Here is a 22,864-nt window from a genome sequence, read left to right as displayed (position 1 = left end):
TGAAGGCCTCTTATTTCCTGAAGAATGGCATATTTAAAAGTCAGTTCCACGCATTGCTGTACCCTCCTGAGCGACTGGGACATTCAGAATTGGAGTTTAAATTTATTTTACCTTTTCGCCAGTATTAAGACCCAGGAAACCCAAAGGTAAGGTGAACATTGATTTATTTATGGTCGCAAAACATCTGCCCACAACAGCGAATATATATATACAGAGCACAGTCCCGTTGGGACAACCAATAGGACAGTCAATGTCTGGGCTGACTTTTATACTAAGTTCTTATGATCCCAGCTGGGCTGGCATTCGCCCACCAGCAGGGAAGCTCATACTCCACGAGTCCCACAGGGAGATCAATCAGGGTATCCCCGTTGGCATCATAGGGGTTATTACAGTCTTACTGCTGAAAGTCAGTTCAGGAATTCTCAAAAGACTGAAGGAAAGTGGTGGTCACTGAATGTTTTGACTCGGTGCAAGAGGGAGAAATTACCTCATTGAAAACTGGGAGCAATATTCAACGATTGAGCCTCCACAGCCCTCTGGGATAGAGAATTCCAAAGATTCACCATCCTCTGAGTGCAGAAATTCTTCTTCACCTTAGTTCTAAATGGCCTTCCTCTTATTCCGAGACTTTATAACCCCTAGTTCTAGACTCCCCATACCCACCGGAAATATGCTTTCTGTGAAGACTGCAATTCTCTGGCGATCATCTTGTATCACATATATATGCACTGTTGGGTAATTGGTCATGTTAAGATATTAATAAGGTTATCTTTTCAGTATTTGTTGCTAACTAAGTAATGTTTAGTCTATCTTGAACTTAGCATGTTTGTTATAGTAAAAATCTTTAAACTTTTCAAGTTAAGTTGACCACTAGAAGTCAAATCCATGTTTTAAGTTACCAATCTTTAAGGGGATTGTAACACCCTATTCCTGCCAAGTGGCCTTCAATCTTGATGGCACAACAAGAACAGAAGACAAGCATGATAGGGATGAAAATGAAATGAAATGAAAATCGCTTATTGTCACAAGTAGGCTTCAAATAAAGTTGCTGTGAAAGCCCCTAGTTGCCACATTCCGGCGCCTGTTCGGGGAGGCTGGTACGGGAATTGAACAGTGCTGCTGGCCTGCCTTGGTCGGCTTTAAAAGCCAGCTATTTAGCCCAGTGTGCTAAACCAGCCCCTGGAGTGTTGATTTTCTGCTGTGGAGTTGGGGGAGACACAGTGGGGGTACAGTGGGATGCACTCAGATTAGCTGAATTGCACCTTAATGGGTTTGTTCCGGGCATGACTGGCAGTTACTCCTCCTCTTGCTGCTCCTCCTGTTGCTTTTTCTCTTCCTCTTCCTTCTCTGAAGATGCAGAGGAGTACATCCTTCCTCCTTCTGCAGTCCTTTAATAATAATAGTCTATTATTGTCGCAAGTAGGCTTACATTGACACTGCAATGAAGTTATTGTGCAAATCCCCTAGTCACCACATCCCGGCACCTGCTTGGGTACACTGAGGGAGAATTCAGAATGTTCATTTCACCTAAAAAGCACATCTTTTGGGACTTGTGGGTGGAAACCGGATCACCCGGAGGAATCCCATGCAGACACAAGGACAACATGCAGACTCCGCACAGACAGTCACTAAAGCCGGGAATCGAACCTGGGACCCTGGTGCTGTGAAGCAACAGTGCTACCACAGTGCTACCGTGCCGCCCTGTCATCTGTGCTATGTTGTGCAAAGAACAGTAGACCACAATTAATTCCGAATATCTTTTTTGATGCATACTGAAGGGCTTCCCCAGATGTGTCTAGGCATTTGAGTTGCATATTCAGCATCCCAATGGCTTGTTCAGTGGCAACAGCTGTGCTTCTATGGCTTCCGTTGTACCTTTCCTGGGTATCAGTGATCGGAGTCCTCACATCACCATTAGCCATGCCCTTAGATAGTAGCCCTCATTGCCAAGGAACCAACCTCTCGTTCTGCTGCAAGGTGAGAGACTTGAATGACATGGAATTAAGTCATCATGGCTTGTTCCTGGGTAACTTGCACTTATATGCATGACAATTTTTCGGTGGTCCCATACTAACTGAACATTAATGGAGTGGAATCCCTTTCAATTGATGAATACTGCTAATTTATCCAAGGGTGGATTGGTTGCCACATGCGTGCAGTCTATGACTCTCTGGAGCTGTGAAAATCCAGATCTAAACCAAATCCAACCCCTCCCTGCCATCCTCCCCATTCTTACTAGCTTTATCAGTCGCAAAGTGGATGTGAGTGTCAGCCCTGGAGAGCATGGAATCCAGCACTTTTGCACAGTAGATTTTAAGATTCAATAATGTCACCTGAAGATCCCTGAAAGTAGCAAAATGACTTTTAACCACCACTGGCAATGTGTGCCGACCTGGTCCACTAGGAAAAATGTCTTCTTCCAGATGGCTGCAAATGTCGGGAACAACCTGACTTAAAAGTCTGTGCCTCCAAAGGCGCTGGTGCTCAAACATGTCTTGAAAGCTAATCCTCTGCTATTCCAGGGGTATCACCCACCATGATCTTGAGCTCTGTGGAGTCCTGTGGAGCAGCAGTTGGCTGAGGAGAAGCTGGTGTTGCTGCTGCTGCTTCTCTTGCTGCTCATTAGAAAGCCAGGATTCACAGTTAGCGATGCAGTTGAGTGGCTGGACAGACTAGATTAGTTGCAAATCTGCCTGACCCATGAGAGTTCCCATGAGATCATGAATGTGCCCAAGGCTCCTATCAGCATTCTGGTACACTGGCATTTTTTGATATTTTAACTTCCCACACACATCAACATGCTCCCATCCTGGTAGGTTAACGTTTCCCACAATGTGTTTAAATTCAAAATGCAACAATTTTGTGACAATGCTATTTATGAAGCGTACATAAGTTCACAGAAAATAAAGCTTTTCTCAGAACACATTGGTGTTCCAGATAGTTAATTATCTTCTCAGGACTAATATTAATACTCATCCTATGCATGATTCAAACTTGTCTGAAGAACCAAATGAATCAGCTGTCCTTTTTGCATTTCACATTCAGCATCTGACCTCGTCCTGCAGGAATGCCTTCAGATGCAAAAGCAAAATGTCAATTATAATCTTAGTTTCAGTCACAAATAAAGCTCTTTCAAATTTAAATATTAGTTTAGCACAATACTGTGTAAAATAGCTCCCCAGGAAGATTATATGACCCTTTGAGGTCCTGTTACAAGTTCTGAATGAATGACAGTTCAATTTAATATCTGATTCTAACCAAATTAGATGGCTGCATAGAGTCATGATCTTGAGCAAAACAAGTTTAAAGGTTTGGGAACAGGTTTAAATGTTTTAATGATTTAATGGAAGTGGATAATCTTCTGTTTAAATCTGAACAATTTTCAGTTAGATAAATCAGCATTTTTTGTGCACAGCTTGTATTTATGGAACATCTTCTTTGGACACGTCTTATGGGGCTCCACTTGTATATGAAAATTTTCACTAGTCAAAACATAATCTAATTTTTGATTCATTGAAGTGCTATTAAGGTGATTGGAAAGCAACATTTAAAAAAATTATACATGATTTTTTGTGTATTCCCACCATGGCAACCTTGAGTAGCCCAGCACATTTATCTCACCTGCTACCAGGTTCACAGCACATTCCAGCCTGTCGCCTAGATTTAGGCTGCCCTGATTGTACTCTTGACTGCTGGGTGACACTTGCCTCTTGCAAAAGAAGCTCCAAAGCAGCATCTTGGAACAGTGCTGTTTTGCTTCTGCAGGCTGCTAGTGCAGGATTACCTGAATTAGCCAAATTACCTAGGTAATATTTTCTGATGACACAAAACTAGGTGGGAATGTGAGTCGTGAGGAGGATGCAAGGAGGCTTTAACGGGATTTGAACAGTGTAAGTGAATGGGCAAGAACATGGCAGATGGACTTTAATGTGAAAAAAGTGTGAAATTATCCACTTTGGTAGAACAAATAGGATCACAGATTATTTCTTAAATGTTGAGTGGCTGGGAAGTGTTGATGTCCAAAGCGACCAGTGTGTCCTTATCTATGGTGCATAAAGCAATTAGGAAGGCAAGTGGTAGGTTGGCCTTCATTGCAAGGGGATTTGAGTACAGAAGTAAAGATGTCTTGCTGTATTTGTGTAGAGCCTTGGTGAGACCACATCAGAAGTACTGTGATAATAATAATAATAATCTTTATAATAATAATAATCTTTATTGTTGTCACAAGTAGGCTTACATTAACACTGCAATGAAGTTACTGTGAAAATCCCCCAGTTGCCACATTCCGGCGCCTGTTTGGGTACACTGATGGAGAATTCAGAATGTCCAAATTACCTAACAGCACATCTTTCGGGACTTGTGGGAAGAAACCGGAGCACCCGGAGGAAACCCAGGCAGACACGGGGAGAACGTGCAGACTCCACACAGACAGTGACACAAGCCGGGAATCAAACAAGGGACCCTGGTGCTGTGAAGCAATAGTGCTAACCACTGTGCTACTGAGATTAGTTTTGGTCTCCATATCTAAGGAAGAATGTACTTGTCATAAAGAAAGTGCAACAGAAGCTCACCAGATGAAATCCTGGGATGGCAGGATTGTCTAATGAGGCGACACTGAGGAAACTGGGTATGTATTCTCTAGAGTTTCAAAGAATGAGAGGTGATCTCATTGAAACTTGCTAATTTCTTACATTGTGTGGCAGGGTGGGTGTGGTTGGATGTTTCCCCTGGCTGGTCTAAAAGCAGGAGACACAGTCTCAGGATAAGCGGTTGCCCATTTAAGACTGAGATGAGGAGGAATTTCTTCACTGAGAGCGTGGTAAATTGTTGGAATTTTCTGCCCCAGAGGGTTGTGGAAGCTCAATCACTGAGCATGTTCAAGACAGAAATTGATAGATTTCTGGATACTAATGACCTCAATTGATATGAGGATAATGGCGGCACGTGGCGCAGTGGTTAGCAATGAGACTACAGCGCCGAGGGCCCGGATTCAAATCCCGGCCCTGGATCATTGTCCGTGAGGAGTTTGCACATTCTCCCCGTGTCTGCGTGGGTTTCACCCCCACAACCCAATGATGTGTAGGTTAGGTGGATTGGCCACGCTAAATTGCCCTTTAATTGGAAAAAATAATAATTGGGTACTCTAAATTTATAAACAAAAAATAATGGTGGAGAATGATGTAGAGGTAGATGATCAGCCATGATCTGTTCGAATGGCGGAGCAGTTTCAACAAGCTGAATGGCTTACTGCTCCTATTTCCTATGTTCTTATGACCCCTGCATGCTTGAAAATTGTACTGAGAAAGCTACTGGGATTAAAGGCATACAAGTCCCCAGGGCCTGATGGCCTACATCCTAGGGTCTTAAAAGAAGTGGAAACAGAGATAGTGGATGCATTGGTTATAATATTCCAAAATTCCCTGGATTCTGGAAAGGTTCCAGTTGATTGGAAAAACGCTAATGTAATGCCCTTATTCAAAAAGGGAGAAAGGCAGAAAATAGGAAACCATAGACCTGTTAGTTTAACATCTGTCATTGGGAAATTGTTGGGTCCATTATTAAGGAAGTAGTAACGGGACATTTGGAAAGTTAAAATACAATCCATCAGCCAGCATGGTTTTATCAAGGGTAAATCATGTTTGACTAATCTGCTATAGTTCTTTGAAGATGTAACAAGCAAAGTGGATAATGGGTGTTCTGCAGATGTAATGTATCTAGACTTCCATAAGGCATTTGATAAGGTGTCACACAAGGTAAGATCCCACAGGATTGGAGGTAATATGGATAGAGGATTAGCTAACCATCAGAAAGCAGAGAGTAGGGATAAAACATTTATGTCTCCGTGCCGTAGATTCTAGATTCTGTGATTCTATAATACCGGGAGACTGCTGCGTTCAATTTTAATCTCGCTCATGAGATTAAAATGAAGCAAATGTATTGTGATCAGGTTCTCTTCCGTTCTGGAAGAGATCCTAATCACGCCAGCTGGAGCAGGCCGGAGAATGGGAAACTAATTTGCCAGGCGCTAATCCTGTTTTGGGACTCTCCCGCAATTCTCCTGACATAGTGGAATTTGCGCTGGGGACAACATGGTCGGAGAATCGTCCCCACTATTTCCAATTCTTCCCTGATATGATCAACGCTCATTTATTCTCACCACTTATTTCTATTGGCCAATCAATTTTCTATCCATGCTGCTATATCTTTTATTGTTCCATATGCCTGTTTATAATAAGCGTTCTTGAGGTATCTTACGCAATGTCTTCAGAAAATTCAAATGTATCATCTTTACTGCATTCCCTTTATCTATCAAATGAATTAGATCTTCAAAACACAATATGCTTTTAACAAATTTGCACAAGCTACAATTGTTTATCCAGGCAGCTCTCAATGTTTATTAATTAAAACTTATTTTATGGATCTGAGGATTTTGCCCAATATTATTGCCTTCAGACACATGACTGGGGGAGGGTATGTGTTTAACTGTGTGAGTGGCCTCAAGATGGGATAGAGGGCCAATGGTAGATGGAGGTTGACAAAGAGATCTTGGACAAAAAACAAAGGCAATGTAAATGGTGGTGATAATGACTAAGAAGGATGCTGATAGTGGCACATTAAGAAATCAGAATGTGGTAACAGCAGAACAGAGGTGAGCAGTGTGTCAGGACAACTTGGAGTCGGGTGCAGATGGTCTGAGTGCGATGGGGTGGGAGAAGGGGAGAAAGTGGTGAGGGAAAAACGGATCGATGGAAGAAATGGAAATAAATTGATGAGGTCCAAACGGGGCATAGGCACATCCACGTTCAAAATGTTCAGGGTTAACAAATGGATGTGCACCATAAACACGATGGAATCAATGAATATCGGAGGAGGACTAATAGGTCTTGAGGGAGGGAAACCGGAACATTAAGCTCCTCTTGTTAGATTAGAGTGCAGTGAATGAGGATCCCACCGCCTGCACTGCAGTACATGCCAGCACCTGATCAAAGCAATGTCATAGCAGTCAGTCATGTTGGTAGGTGGGTGGGGGGGGGGGGGGGGAACGACCTTGATATGCAGCTTGCACTGGCCATCTCTTCGGGAACGAGTACATTCTGACATGGGGGGGGGGAAAGCCCTTGAATCCACATTCACTGATGAGTCATTGACAGGATCTTTGGGGACTCGTGCTGAATCTTGTCTATTTCTCATTGATACTGCCCTCAGGAACCTCGATTTATTACTGCTTGCATTATCGCTCACAGGCAGAAGAGAAAAAGGATAAGATTGTGACAGAGGCGCCAGGTCCACCAAAGAGAGGAGCAAAATTCACAAGACCAAGGGCCATCAGGGGCACAGAGGATGAGACTCACAGAAACATCCCGTGCAGGTGACTTCCAAGATTCAGGGTGTACAGAACTCACATGTGTTACCTGCAGATGAGAGAGAACCCGTGTCGCTGATGGCTCCACACGTTCAGGGATCTGGTGATTCACATTTGCCATATTCTCCAGGAATTGGCGCCACGGGGATTGGGAGGAAATTCATTGTTGCTGCCCATGAAAATAACCACTGCACTGAATTTCTACACCAGTGTCTCCTTCCAGGGTTCGAGTGGGGAACTCTATGGGATCTTTCAAACCTTCACATACAAATGCAGTCATGAGGTCTCTGATGCCTTTTTTACCAAGGTGCCAATTATGTCAACTTCATAAAACATAAAATGCTGGACAATCTCAGCATGTCTGACAGCATCTGTGAAGAGAAAACAGAGCAAACGTTTCAAGTCTGGATGACTCCTTGTCAAAGCTAGAGAGAGGAAATAGGGTGCAATTTGTAGCAGTTTGGGGGGGGAGGGGTTGTGTGTGTGTGTGGGAGGGAGGTGGTACTGTACCATGGATAGAGGGCCAATGGTAGATGGAGGTTGACAAAGAGATCTTGGACAAAAAACAAAGGCAATGTAAATGGTGGTGATAATGACTAAGAAGGATGCTGATAGTGGCACATTAAGAAATCAGAATGTGGTAACAGCAGAACAGAGGTGAGCAGTGTGTCAGGACAACTTGGAGTCGGGTGCAGATGGTCTGAGTGCGATGGGGTGGGAGAAGGGGAGAAAGTGGTGAGGGAAAAACGGATCGATGGAAGAAATGGAAATAAATTGATAGAAATAAAAATGGGGTGAGGGTGGAGGAGAGAATTCACAGTCTGAAGTTGTTGACTTAGTGTTAAGTCCGTAATGCACTATCAATTACGACGAGATGAGAGTAGAGAGTAGTCAAGGCTTTATTAAGCAGAGATGTGTTGCCTCCTGCAGCTGCTGCTGAAATGGCTGTAGCTCGGTGAGCACACACATTTATACTCCGCCTACTGGGCGGAGCCAGCAGGCAGGGACCTATCCCCATAACTGTATTACAGGGGCCTTACCGTATTACCTCTCATATACGTATTATACAAACAGTGGTGACTACCACATTCACCCCCTGTTAAAAAAGAGTCCAGCGGGGGTGGTGGAATAACTATTTACATGGTGTGTGAGCATTTCTAAAGTGTACAGTTTGTTGAAAGTTCACAAATTTAGCCGGTCGGGTGCCTTGATCCTCCATTGTGAGCGCCACAGTCCTGGTGGAGATGCAGGCGCCGGCTTGGTCGCCTGTGACTCCGGGAGCGTGTAGTCCTCATCTTCATCCCTGGGTGGAACCAATGGGAGGACGGATCATCCTGGAGTGGGGGCTCTGGTGAGTTGCGCTGGGGAGAGGAAAGGTGGTGCCGGGGCAATTGGAGGGGGGGGGGGGGGGGGGGGGGGGGAACCAGCTGGTGCCAGGTCCCTGAGGGAGGCTGTGTCTTGGCAGCCGTCGGGGTGCGCCACGTAGGTGTACTGCGGGTTCGCATGCAGCAGCTGTACCCTTTCGACCAATGGGTCCGCCTTGTGGAGCCGCACGTGCTTGCAGAGGAAGACGGGTCTTGGAGCTGCCAGCCACGTTGGGAGTGAAACCCCGGAGGTGGACTTCCTAGGGAAGGTAAGGAGATGTTCATGGGGGGTTTCGTTAGTCGCATTGCAAAGTAGTGATCGGATGGAGTGAAGGGCGTCGGGGAGGACCTCCTGCCAGCGGGAGACCGGGAGATGTTTAGACCGTAGGGCCAGCTGGACGGCCTTCCAGACCGTCCCATTCTCCCTCTCCACCTGCCCGTTTCCTGGGGGTTGTAGCTGGTTGCCCTGCTCGAGGCAATGCCCTTGCTGAGCAGGAACTGATGCAGATCGTCACTCATAAAGGAGGCGTTCAAAGGGGCGGGAGGCCTTCACCAGGCACGCAAGGTCTGGCCAATGTAAGTGCAGTTTGCAGTCTCTTGTGATACCCCTGACCTCCACAATGGAATAGGGCAGGTTGCGGGCCTTTATGAAGTGAAAGAACCGGGTGACCCCTGGGTGACAGAGACCACCGTGTAGGGCCCGGAGTCGGTCCACTTGTGCACTGGCACATGTACCTCGGGATATGGCATCGGGGGGCTCGTTGAGCTTACCGGGGCGATACAAAATCTCGTAATTGTAGGTGGAGAGCTCGATCCTCCACCTCAAGATTTTATTATTTTTGATCTTGCCCCGCTGTGTATTGAATGATGAAGGCAACCGACCGTTGGTCAGTGAGGAGAGTGAAACTCCTGCCGGCCAGGTAATGCCTCCAATGCCGCACAATTTCTATGATGGCTTGTGCCTCCTTTTCGACAGAGGAGTGCTGAATTTCGGAGGCATGGCGGGTGCGGGAAAAGAATGCCACTAGTCTGCCTGCCTGGTTGAGGGTGGCGGCCAGAGCAACGTCCAATACATCTCTCTCGACCCGAAAAGGGAGGGTCTCGTCGACCGCAGGCATCGTGGCCTTGGCGATGTCGGCCTTGATGCGGTTGAAGGCCTGGCGGGCCTTCGCCGTCCGGGGACAAACTGTGGACTGAATGAGTGGGCGGGCCTTGTCCGCATTGTTAGGGACCCACTGGGCAGATAAACCCCAGGCATCGTTTCAGGGCCTTCGGGCAGTGGGGGAGAGGGAGTTCCATGAGGGGGCGCGTGCGGTCGGGGTTGGTCCCTAGAACTCCATTTTGCACCACATAGCCAAGGATGGCTAAGCGGTTGGTGCTGAACACGCAGTTCTCCGTGTTATATGTGAGGTTCAGGAGTTTGGTGGTTTGGAGAAATTTGAAAATGTTAGCATCGTGGTCCTGCTGGTCGTGGCTGCAGATGGTGACGTTATCTAGGTACGGGAAGGTGGCCTGCAGCCCGTACCGGTCAACCATTCGGTCCATCTCACGTTGAAAGACTGAGACCCCGTTAGTGACGCTGAAGGGGACCCTAAGGAAATGGTAAAGGCGGCCATCTGCTTCGAACGCTGTGTATTGGCGGTCCGCCTTGTGAATGGGGAGCTGGTGGTAGGCAGATTTCAGGTCCACTGTCGAAAAGACCTGTACTGTTCAATCTGATTGGCCATATCAGATATGCATGGGAGGGGCTACGCATTGAGCTGCGCGTACTGATTGATGGTCTGACTGTAGTCAATGACCATCCTCTGTTTCTCCCCAGTCTTTACCACTACCACTTGGGCTCTCCGGGGGCTGTTGCTGGCCTCAATGACGCCTTCCCGCAGAAGCCACTGGACCTCTGACCTGATGAAGGTCCTCTCCTGGGCATTGTACCGTCTGCTCCTGGTGGCGACGGGTTTGCAATCCGGGGTGAGATTTGCAAACAGGGTAGGTAGGTCGACCTTAAAAGTCGTGAGGCTGCAGGTGGTGAGGGGTGGTAGGGGTACGCCGAATTTTAAAGTTAGGCTTTGGAGGTTGCACTGGAAGTTCAGGCCGAGTAACAGGACAGCGCAGAGGTTGGGGAGGATGTAGAGTCGGAAATTGCTGAACTCTACGCCCTGGACGGTGAGGGTGACGATGCAGTACCCCCGGATTTCCACGGAATGGGATCCGGAGGCCAGGGAGATTCTCTGGTTAATGGGGTGTACCGTGAGGGAGCAGTGCCTTACTGTATTGGGGTGGATGAAGCTTTCTATGCTCCCGGAGTCAAGAAGGCAGGATGTCTTGTGCCCATCGACCTTTACCGTCTTCGACGCGGTTGCGAGTTTTTACTTCCAGGACTGGTCGAGAGTGATGGAGGTGATTTGCGGTTGGTGTTGGTAGGCCGTGGGCTGGTCAGCGGCGATGGCAGGTGATGAACGGCCCAACGAAGTACCCGACGAGCAGGGGTCCTGAGGTGCCATCCAAGATGGCGCCGAAGATGGCGCCGCCCATGGGGCACACATGACGGGCATTGTTAAAGGTGGCGGCGCCCATGGGCCACATGTGGTCTGCTGGGGGGAAGATGGCGGCGCCCACGGGCCGCAAGTGGTCTGCGGGTTCGAAGATGGGTCGCACGTGGTGGGTGCAGGAACAATGGGCCTGGGTACAGCGGGAATCGACCGGGCCTGGCACACAGCAGCGAAATGTCCCTTCTTTCTGTAGGCCTTGCAGGTTGTGCTCTGTGCCGGGCAGTATTCTCGGGGGTGCTTTGTCTGCCCGCAGAAATAGCACTTGGGCCCCCCGGGGTTGGCTGGCTGCCGCGCGGTGCAGGCTTTGGGTTGGCTGGGGGCGGCCGCTGGTGGGGCCCACGATGTCCATGAGGGTGCTGTGCGGTCGGGGATGTATGTCGTGCAGTCCGGGGGCATACGCCTGTACGTTGCGGGAGGATACCGTTAGTGAATTCGCTAGTTGCCTGGTCGCTGCGAGGTCTAGCGTACCCCCTTCTAATAGGCGCTGACGGATGTATGCCGACTGCGTGCTTGTAACAAAGGCGTCCCTGATTAAGAGTTCTGTGTGTTCCTCGGCCGAAACTGCCTGGCAATCGCAGTTCCTCGCCAGGATATGCAGGGCATGCCAGAAATCGTCTAATGACTCACCGGAGAGTTGTTGCCACGTGGACAGGAGGTGCCTGGCATAGAGTTTGTTGATCGGCCGGATATAGTGTCCTTTCAGAAGCGCCATGGCCTCAGTGTAGTTGGGCGCGTCCCTGATAAGGGGAAAAATATCGGAGCTCACCTGTGAGTACAGGATCTGGAGTTTCTGTGCTTCTGTGGGCTGTTCCGTAGCTGATCCAATGTAGGTTTCAAAGCAAGCTAGCTAATAGTCGAAGGCCGACGTGGCTTTGTCTGCTTGAGGGTGCAGCTGCAGCGATCTGGCTTGATGCGCAGTTCCACTGCTGTAAAATCTCTGCTTAATAAATTGATGCACTATCAATTACGACGAGATGAGAGTAGAGAGTAATCGAGGCTTATTAAGCAGAGATATGTTGCCTCCTGCAGCTGCTGCCGAAATGGCTGAAGCTCGGTGAGCCCACACATTTATACTCCACGTACTGGGCGGAGCCAGCAGGCAGGGGCCTACCCCCTGAACCTGTAGTACAGGGGCCTTACCGTATTACCTTTCATATACATATTATACAAACAGTGGTGACTACCACAGTCCGGAAAGCTGTCACGTGCCGAACCAGAAGTTGAGGTGCTGTTCCTCCAGTTTGCGCTGGACTTCACTGGAACATTGCAGCAGGCCACGGATGGACATGAGAGCAGGACGGTGAGTTGAAATGGTAAGTGACAGGAAGGCCCTGCTTGCGGAGGGACTGAAGATGTTCTGCAAAGCGGTCACCCAGTCTGTGTTTAGTCTCTCTCGTGTAAAGTAGACCATATTGGGAGCAGTGGATGCAATAGACCTTGGAGGAGGTGCAGATGAAGTGCTGCATCACCTGAAATGAGTGTTTAGGGCCTGCGATGGTGAGCAGGAGGAAGGTGAAGGGGCAGGTGTTACACCTTGTGCTATTTCATCGGAAGGTGCTGTGGGAAGAGGGTGAGGTGTTGAAGTTGACGGAGGCGTGAACCAGGGTATCCTGGAAGGAATGATCCCTGTGAAATGCTGACGGGGGAGTGAGGGGAACATGTGTTTGGTGGTGGCATCATGCTGAAGTTGGCTGCATACTCGACAACTGCAAAAGGGGAGGACTTGTCAGACAATGAGGTGGAGGAGCTGCATATTTCCTCTGACTCGGAGAACCTTGAAGGGGATGAGGGTGATGAATTTGACAAAGCCTAAGCTGCAGTGAAAGAGGCAATAGCGTGGGCCAGGTGAGGCAGGCATGTGCATGAGGCGGCCCTGATACCACCAGATTCCATCAGGAGGATGACAAGTGAGTACCCTCTTAGACAAGTGCCCTCCACCATGGGCCAGCAGGAACACCAGAGTTGCTCTTCCTATCATTTCTTTCTTTTAAAATATTTTATTGAGAAATGTTTTTCAACCCAACCATATTTAAACAACAATTACAATATTTCAACCCTCCAAAACCAAATCCAAAAAGAATAAAAACCTATTCCCCGATTCCCTCCCTTTTAACACCTGACGGTGACCAGCTCCCTGAAGTGGGAAATGAACGACTGCCACCTCAAATACAACCCTTCTTGACCTTCTCAGCTTATATATTTTTTCTAAATGTAACTCCATCAGATCTCTTAACTGCACCGTTTTGGCACTGGGTGGGACGGAAGACTTTAATCCAAAAGCAGGCACCTAATAATAATCGTTATTGTCACAAGTAGGCCTGTACACAGAGGGGGAATTCAGAATGTCCAAATTACCTAACAGCACGCCTTTCGGGACTTGTGGGAGGAAACCGGGGCACCCAGAGGAAACCCAGGCACAGGGTAAATGTGCAGACTCCGCACAGACAGTGACCCTAGCCTGGAATCGAACCTGGGACCTTGGCGCTGTGAACATAGAACATACAGTGCAGAAGGAGGCCATTCGGCCCATCGAGTCTGCACCGACCCACTTAAGCCCTATCCCCGTAACCCAATAACCCCTCCTAACCTTTTTTTTGGTCACTAAGGGCAATTTATCATGGCCAATCCACCTAACCTGCACGTCTTTGGAGGAAACCGGAGCACCCGGAGGAAACTCACGCAGACACTGGGTGAAGCAACAGTGCTAACCACTGTGCTATTGTGCTTTGGGCTTTTAGCAAAGCAAGTGCATCTGCCTTCGCCCCCGTCTGCAGCTCTGGTAAATCTGAAACCCCAAAGATAGTCACTAAAGTCCTCCCCAGACAGGCGCTGGAATGTGGCGACTAGGGGCTATTCACAGTAACTTCATTGAAGCCGACTCGTGACAATAAGGATTTTAATTTCATTTCCTTAAAGGGCAAGGCTCTAACTCAACCCCAAGAATTCCCGACGTGGTGCTGAGGAAGGAGACCCAAAAGCTCATAAGCTTAGAACAAGATCAGAACATGTGTGCATGGTGCTCCGGACCCCTGAAACACTGCTCGTACCTATCATCTACTTCCAAGAAGAACCCAGTCTTCCGTACCCTGGTCAGATGTGTCCTATGAACCATTTTAAACAGAATCAGGCTGAGACTAGCAAACGAGGAGTGGAGTTGATTCTGTGTAGAGCCTCACTCTGACGCCCCCCCTCCCCCCCCCCCCCCCACCTCCGCTCAAACACCTGGTCCAGCTCCCCCTCCAACCTCATCCAGCGAAACCTGTTCCATCAACACTAGTCGACTATAAATGTCCAACACCTTCCCTTTCCCTGCATCCAACACCAAAAGAACCCTATCCATCAATGAGGCCAGAGGCGCTATAGGAAGGATGAAATCTCCTTGCATACAAAGTTATGTACCTGATAATACCGAAACAGATTAGCTCTCGAATGCCAGTAATTGCCCACCCATTCCTCAAAATCGCTATCACCTCAGACTCAAGGTGGATGGACCCCGCAATCGTCCATTGCTTTTTGAGGAATTCAGCTGACATCCCACCCTGATGTTCCCATGATTGTCACTAAAGATTCACCAACTGATTTAGGACCGAATCCTGATGCTCGTCACCTGACTCGGACTCAGCAAAATTATGGCCTCCAGCAGTCTTCCAGGCTGGCGACCTCTGCTATCCTTACCTCCACCTGCCATGGACCAGATTGTGCCCTGTGCTCACTAGATTGTAACCCAAGCCTGCTCTAGAACTAGGTCCCACTGAGTTGTGTGTCTATGTGATACTGGAGGGTGTGGGTGAGTTCTGTGACATGTCTTCTGCTGAAGTATCCTCTGGCTCCTTATCCGAGGTGTTGTTGAGGCTGGAACTGAGGGTTTGCCTTATAGGTGCCTTTGGAGCTTTACGGAGGTGCTTATGAAATAGAGATATTCGTGCATACAGGCAACTCTTTAAACAGGACAAAGCACTCCCGTTGTGGTTGTCTGAGGGATGAGCTGGGGATGTGCACCACGAACCTCATCATTGGTGCAGGCGTGGCCAAAGTCTTCTCTGGCCAGCTTTATGGTTCAGTTTTCGAACTGAAAGAGAATTATGATTTCCAGCACTCTACCCCTCTCCACGTGATTGTGTGTGAGTTTTTCCTGCATAATGAGAGATGGAGAGAGTGTGAGCAAGGCGCCTACCAGGGAATATGGCAAAGATGCCTGGCATTTGTGGGTGATGAGTGGAGTCATGGACGGAATGAGGTCCCAAGCTCCAAAGAGAGATCTAGGTGTATAGGTCCACAGGTCACTGAAAGGGGCAACGCAGGTGGAGAAGGTAGTCAAGAAGGCATACGCCATGCTTGCCTTCATTGGCCGGGGCATTGAGTATAAGAATTGGCAAGTCATGCCTGATGTGACCATCAATTCACTAGAGACACGATTGGAAATAAGCTGTGGTTTTAATAGTCTTACAACTGAGCCTGCCTGCGACCAGAGGAACTGAGAGCAGGCTCACGGCTGCAGCACTTTATACTTCTGGTAGTGGGAGGGGCCATGGGCGGAGCCATGGGCTGAGCCAAGGGTGGAGCCCTGTACAAGCTCCTCATCTCCCCCTATGGGCAGAGCCGCGCAACGGCTCACATACAGAGCCCATAAGGACATAATACAATGCAATGCAATACAGTGTGAATTACAATACAGTATGAATTCACCACATTCACCTCCTGTAAAAAAATCAAGTCCGGCGGGGGTGACGGGTCTACTTGTTGAGCCGGTCCGGTGGCCGAGTCGTCCTTTGGGATCGGCGGAGCACCGGGGTTGCAGCCTCTTCAGGTGGCTGGGTGGTGACGATCGGTGTGGGTATGAGGGTGGACTCCAGGGGTGTTTCGGTCCGAGCCTCATTCCTGACCAGTGCGATGGGCGACGGGGGACGCAGGAAACCTATAGGCGCGGGGGCGCCGAGCATGGGCAGGCAACCTATAGGCGCGGGGCGTGGGGGGTCGGGTCGGGTGTAGTGTGAGGGGTACCTTGGCGGCGGTGGTGGTGGTGGTGGATCCTGCAGGCGCCAGGTCCCAGAGGGAAACGATGTCCTGACGGCCGTCGGGGTATTCAATAAAGGCGTATTGGGGGTTTGAATGAAGCAGTAGCACTCTCTCTACTAGCGGGTCTGTTTTGTGTGTCCGGACGTGCTTCCGGAGGAGAACCGGGCCCGGTGTCCTCAACCAGGATGGGAGCGAAGCCCCTGTGGTAGTACCCCTAGAGAAAACAAATAGTCATTCGTGAGGGGTCTGGTTGGTGGCGGTGCATAGGAGGAACCTAATTGTATGGAGTGCGTCGGGGAGGACCTCCTGCCAATGGGAGGTCGGGAGATTCCTGGACTGGAGGGTCAGTAGGACTGTCTTCCAGACCATCGCGTTCTCCCTCTCCACCTGCCCGTTCCCCCTGGGTTTGTAGCTGGTAGTTCTGCTCGAGGCGATACCCTTGTCGAGCAGGTACTGACGCAGATCGTCGCTCATGAAGGACGAACCCCTGTTGCTGTGTATGTAGCTGGGGAAACCAAACAGGGTGAAGACACTGTGCAGGGCTCTGATGACTGTGTGGGAGGTCATATCGGGGCATGGGATGGCAAACGGGAAGCGGGTGAATTCATCGATGACGTTAAGAAAGTACACATTTCGATTGGTCGAGGGGAGTGGCTCTTTGAAATCGATGCTCAGGCGTTCAAAGGGCCGGGAAGCCTTTACCAGGTGGGCCCTGTCTGGTCTATAGAAGTGCGGTTTGCACTCCGTGCAGATCGGGCAATCCCTGGTGATGGCTTTTACCTCCTCGGTGGAGAAAGGCAAATTTTGGGCATTGACGTAGTGGGCGAGCCAGGTGACCCCCGGGTGGCAGAGGTCGTTGTGGATAGCCTTCAGGTGGTCGTCTTGCACACGGGCGCCGTGCCGCGGGACAGGGCATCTGGGGGCTTGTTGAGCTTCCCCGGTCGATATATATCGTAATGATAGGTGGAGAGTTTGATCCTCCACCGCAAGTTTGGGCGGTTTGGAGAAATCGGTGGAGATTGGCGTCGTGGTCCTGCTGATCATGGCCGCAGATGGTGACATTGTCCAAGTACGGAAATGTGGCCCGCAGCCCGTACTGGTCCACCATTCGGTCCATTGTTCGTTGGAACACCGAGACCCCATTCGTGACGCCAAAGGGGTCCTGGAGGAAATGGAAGAGGCGGCCATCTGCCTCGAAAGCCGTGTAGTGGCGGTCCTCCGGGCGGATTGGGAGCTGGTGGTATGCAGACTTCAGATCCACCGTGGAGAATATGCGGTACTGGGCGATCTGATTGACCATGTCTGCAATTCTGGGGAGGGGGTACGCATCGAGGTGCGTGAACCGGTTAATGGTTTGGCTATAATCAACCACCATCCGGAACTTTTCCCCGGTCTTGTCGACCACCACCTGAGCTCTCCAGGGGCTGTTACTGGCCTCTATGACTCTCTCACGTAGGAGCCGTTGGACTTCGGCTCTAATAAATACCGTGTCCTGCAGGCTATACCGCCTGCTGCGAGTGGGTACGGGTTTGTAGTTAGCAGTGAGATTAGCGAAGAGTGGAGGGGGGTCGATTTTTAGTGTCGCTAGACTGCAGATAGTGAGTGGAGGTAGGGGTCCGCCGAAGCTGAGTGTGAGGCTCTTGAGATTACATTGGAAATCGAGCCCGAGTAAGAGTGGGGCGCAGAGGTCAGGGAGTACGTATAGCTGGAAATTAGAGTAGCTGGTGCCCTGAATCGTTAGGGTCGCGACGGTGCGCCCTTGTACGTGGACTGAGTGTGAGCCCGAGGCGAGGGAGATAGTTTGCCGTGCAGGGAAGATAGGGAGCGAACAGCGTCTTACCAGGTCAGGATGTACGAAGCTCTCGGTGCTCCCGGAGTCGAAGAGGCACGGTGTCCTGTACCCGTTGATTTTAACGGACATCATTGAGCTCTGGACGTGCTTCGGACACGACTGGTCCAACGTGACTGCGTTGAGTTGCGGGTAGTCGGTGGCTCGATCAACTGTGCTGGGGTGGCCCTGTGATGACTGTCCGTGCCTCGGACGCGACTGGTCCAACGTGACTGCGTTGAGTTGCGGGTAGTCGGCGGCTCGATCAGCTGTGCTGGAGTGGCCCCGTGATGACTGTCCGCTGAGGTCGTAGTCGTTGAGGTTCGGTTCGGTTGATGGCCAAGATGGCGGCCCCCGTTGATCGCACGTGGCGGGTGATGAAGAAGATGGCGTCCAAGATGGCCGCCCCTGTGGATCGCACGTGGCGGCGGCGAGGAAGATGGCATCCAAGATGCCGGTCCATGACTCGCACGTGGCCGGCCGCGTGGAGGAGGATTGCCAAGATGGCGGCCCCCATGAGTCGCACATGTCGGGTGGAGGTGGAGTCGGCAGGCACGCTGCAGCATTACGGGGTCTGCGGGCCTGTGAGTTTGGGAGGCGAGTACTCTGGACTGTGGGGGAGTTAGAAAGTTTTGATTTTGCCAGGCATACTCGGGCACAGTGTCCTTTGCGACCGCAGCTGCTGCAGGTCGCGTTGCGGGCCAGGCAGTGCTGCCGTGGGTGTTGGGGCTGGGCACAAAAATGGCACGCTGGCGCTCCATTATGGGTGGGTGGCCGCGCGGCGCAGGCCTGGGGCAGTTGCTGGTCGGGGGCCCACGATGGGGTCGCTTGGTCTGCGGGGAATGAGTTCAGACTGCGGAACGTGACCTCCATAGTCGTAGCTAACTCTACTGTGTCCTCCAAGTTCTGGGCCCCTTTTTTAAGTAATCGCTGGCGCACATAGTTAGACCTGAGCCCTGCAACGTATACATCATGGACAGCGAGTTCCATATGCTGGGAGGCTGTTACAGCCTGAAAATTGCAGTCCTGAGCAAGGGCTTTTAAATCACGCAGAAAGTCTTCTAGCGACTCTGCGGGGCGCTGGCGGCGGGTCGTGAAAATGTGCCGCGCGTAGACCTCGTTAATCGGCCGCATGTACAATCAGTCGAGCATAGCCAGGGCCTCAGTATATGAGGAGGTACAGTTGAGTTGCGTAGAGATACGATGGCTCACCCGTGCGTCCAGTAGGCTGAGTTTCTGCTCCTCTGTAGTCTCGGATGTGCTTGATTCAGCCAGGTAGGCCTTGAAACACCGAAGCCAGTGTAGGAAGATTTCCTGCGCCTCTGCAGCCTGCGGGTCGAGTTCTAGTCGATCAGGGTTGAGGGCTGATTCAATAGTAGTTTTCTTCAAGTTTTCTAATACTATTAAATTGATGTGACCATAAATTCACTAGAGACACGATTGGAAGTAAACTGTGGTTTTAATAGACTTACAACTGAGCCTGCCTGCGACCAGAGGGACTGAGAGCAGGCTCACGGCTGCAGCACTTTATACTTCCGGTAGTGGGAGGGGCCATGGGCGGAGCAAAGGGTGAAGCCCTGTACAAGCTCCTCATCTCCCCCTATGGTTAGAGCCGCGCAACGGCTCACATACAGAGCCCATAAGGACATAATACAATGCAATGCAATACAGTGTGAATTACAATACAGTATGAATTCACCACAATATTGCAGCTGGATAGAACCTTAGTTAGGCCACACTTGGAGTATAGTGTTCAATTCTGGTCGCCACACTACCAGAAGGATGTGGAGGCTTTAGAGAGGGTGCAGAAGAGATTTACCAGGATGTTGCCTGGTATGGAAGGCATTAGCTATGAGGAACGGTTGAATAAACTCGGTTTGTTCTCACTGGAACAACAGAGGTTGAGGGGCGACCTGATAGAGGTCTACAAAATTGAGGGACATAGACAGAGTGGATAGTCAGAGGCTATTTCCCAGGGCAGAGGGGTCAATTACTAGGGGGCATAGGTTTGAAGTGCGAGGGGCAAGGTTTAGAGGAGATGTACGAGGCAAGTTTTTTTATGCAGAGGGTAGTGGGTGCCTGGAACTTGCTAACGGAGGAGGTGGTGAAAGCAGGGACGATAGTGACATTTAAGGGGCATCTTGAAATACATGAATAGGATGGGAATAGAGGGATACGGACCCAAGAAGTGTAGAAGATTTTAGTTTAGATGGGCAGCATGGTCGGCACAGGCTTGGAGAGCCGAATGGCCTGTTCCTGTGCTGTACTTTTCTTTGTTCTTTGTTCTTTGAGATGATGCCAGATGGCGATGTGAAGCTGTATGCATGAGAGAGTGAGTAATATCATAGAATTTACAGTGCAGAAGGAGGCCATTCGGCCCATTGAGTCTGCACCGGCTCTTTGAAAGAGCACCCGGCCCAAGCCCACACCTCCACCCTATCCCCATAACCCAGTAATCCCACCCAACACTAACGGCAATTTTGGACACTAAGAGCAATTTAGCATGGCCAATCCACCTAACCTGCACATCTTTGGACCGTGGGAGGAAACCGGAGCACCCGGAGGAAACCCACGCACATACAGGGAGAATGTGCAGACTCCGCACAGACAGTGACCCAAGCTGGGAATCGAACCTGGACCCTGGAGCTGTGAAGCAATTGTGCTAACCACCATGCTACCGGTTTGCCCCTTGAGCTGGCAGTGCGTAAGAGATGCCAGTGAGTGTGTAATGGGCTTGTGAGTTGAGAGTGATAGGATGGTCCACTTACCCTGGCGGCACATAGATGAGATCATTCAACTTCTTCCTGCACTGGGTGGCTGACCTGTTCTGTACCACGTTGGCTTGACCACCGCTGCCACTGCCTCCCAAGCTGGATTGGTCATCTTGCTGGACCTGCTGCAGCTAGCAGGGGTAGGGCACATGGCTGCCACCCTTGATTAAGTTCAGAAGGTTTTCCAGTGAGTGCCCTTGAATTTAGCGTCTGCCGTCTTCTTGGATTTTGGGGCCATGTCTTCATGCAACAAAACAAAAACAACTAGTGTTCAGAGCATTTGTCATTACCACACTCTTCTACCGTAGTGAGACCTGAACAGTATGTAACACACAAGAGCGCCAGAGAAATTCCATTAGCAATGCCTCTGTCCCATCCTCACGATTCAATGGGAGGACCATTGAACAAATGGTAGTGCCCTTCTTGAAGTTATCACTCAGATATTCAGGTACAATTTCTGCAAAATCAACCTAGATGGACTGGACACTGTCAGGATGGCCAAAATGTATCTCTCTTGCCAGGTCCTGTTTCTCAACCATTAAATGACCAAAGTTCAGGGAGAGGACAAAGAATATGCTTCAAAGATGTGCTGAAGCTCTCCTTGACGTGCAGCAGCTTTGACAATAAAGACTGAGGGAAGCTTGTTATCAATTGTTCAAAATGATGACAACTTCTTCACTAAGCTTTGAGTCATAAAGTTTTAATGATGCGGCAGAGCAGCAGCAGGAAGGAAAGGAAATAAATCCTGTACTCTGGATCCTACTGCCTCGTGGGACATCCTGTCCCATGTGCCCAAAGATCTGCGTGTTGAGAGTTAGTCTGCTTATTCATATGAAGACCCATGGGAGAAGCTCGTAACCCTGAGTGGACGTCATCCTTGAATTGATGATGATGAGACTAGAGTACATTTTCTGCGAGTATACAAGTTTAATCAGAAGTGTAGAAGTGTGAGAAGACAGTTTGGATGGCCTTTAGTTTGCTGACCCTGTATATATTTCTAGATTTGCAAAATGTCAGCAAGTTCCCAGCATCCAAATTGCCTGTGAGTGTGGTTGTGTGTGACTAGTTAACGTATAGCAAATTGCCATTCTTCTGTTATAGCCAAAAGGAGTAGACAACACCTTTCTCTTTGTAAACATTTCTGCAAGTAATTCAGCAAAGAACAGAACGACTTGCTTCTCCAATGAATTGGAAGGTCCGCTGGAGTGAGGAACTGGTGTGAAATCCAATATTGCTTATTGTGTGATCTACCGAACTTGAAATTTCCGAAGGAATTATTCTAGACTCATATTCTTAATTTTCCTGAATCTTTAGTTACTTTAATATCGTCTTACTTTTCTCTGATTTATCTAGGCTGTGACTATTTGCTTCAAAATTACAAGTGCAAATTGTCACTTACTCTTTATGAGGTAGAACAACACCAGACGAATAGAACAATATATTGTCACATTAGTTAATGTCAAATCTTCAAAGGTTTTCCGGAAACTGTTCAGTTGCTGGTCAGACTGCATCTTCAATATTTCATGCAAATGCTGCAACATTAATGGACTACTCAACTCTAAAGGGATTACAGACAGAAGGAAAAACTATTGGTGTCAAGGGACGATCTCTAAGGACTGGCACGATAAACGAGAGCTCCTGAATCTCCCAAATACGTATCTCAGAGGGACCTTAAGAAGTTACATTAGAAACTGAACAAGATAAAGGAAACTGAAATAATAGATATGCCAGACTACCAGAATATGTTGGTTGAGAGTTACAAGGATGTTTTAAAGTAAACCTCAAGAAGTATTTATTTACATTGAAGGTGATCAACACCGATAGGTGTTGTTAGGAAGAGTGTTTGGGTCAGGTCCCTAGATACTGGCTACGGCTGTAATGGAGAGAAGGTCGGTTTGGTGGTCTGGTCCAATCTGAACCTGTCTTGTGGAATCAAGTTTGTATTGCGTTTAGCACAGCGTGTTTGTTTAATA

Source organism: Scyliorhinus canicula, chromosome 13 (genome assembly GCF_902713615.1).
Source record: "Scyliorhinus canicula chromosome 13, sScyCan1.1, whole genome shotgun sequence".
Classification (NCBI taxonomy): domain Eukaryota; kingdom Metazoa; phylum Chordata; class Chondrichthyes; order Carcharhiniformes; family Scyliorhinidae; genus Scyliorhinus; species Scyliorhinus canicula.
The sequence above is the reverse complement of the archived record's forward strand: the minus strand, read 5'-3'. Positions refer to the sequence as shown.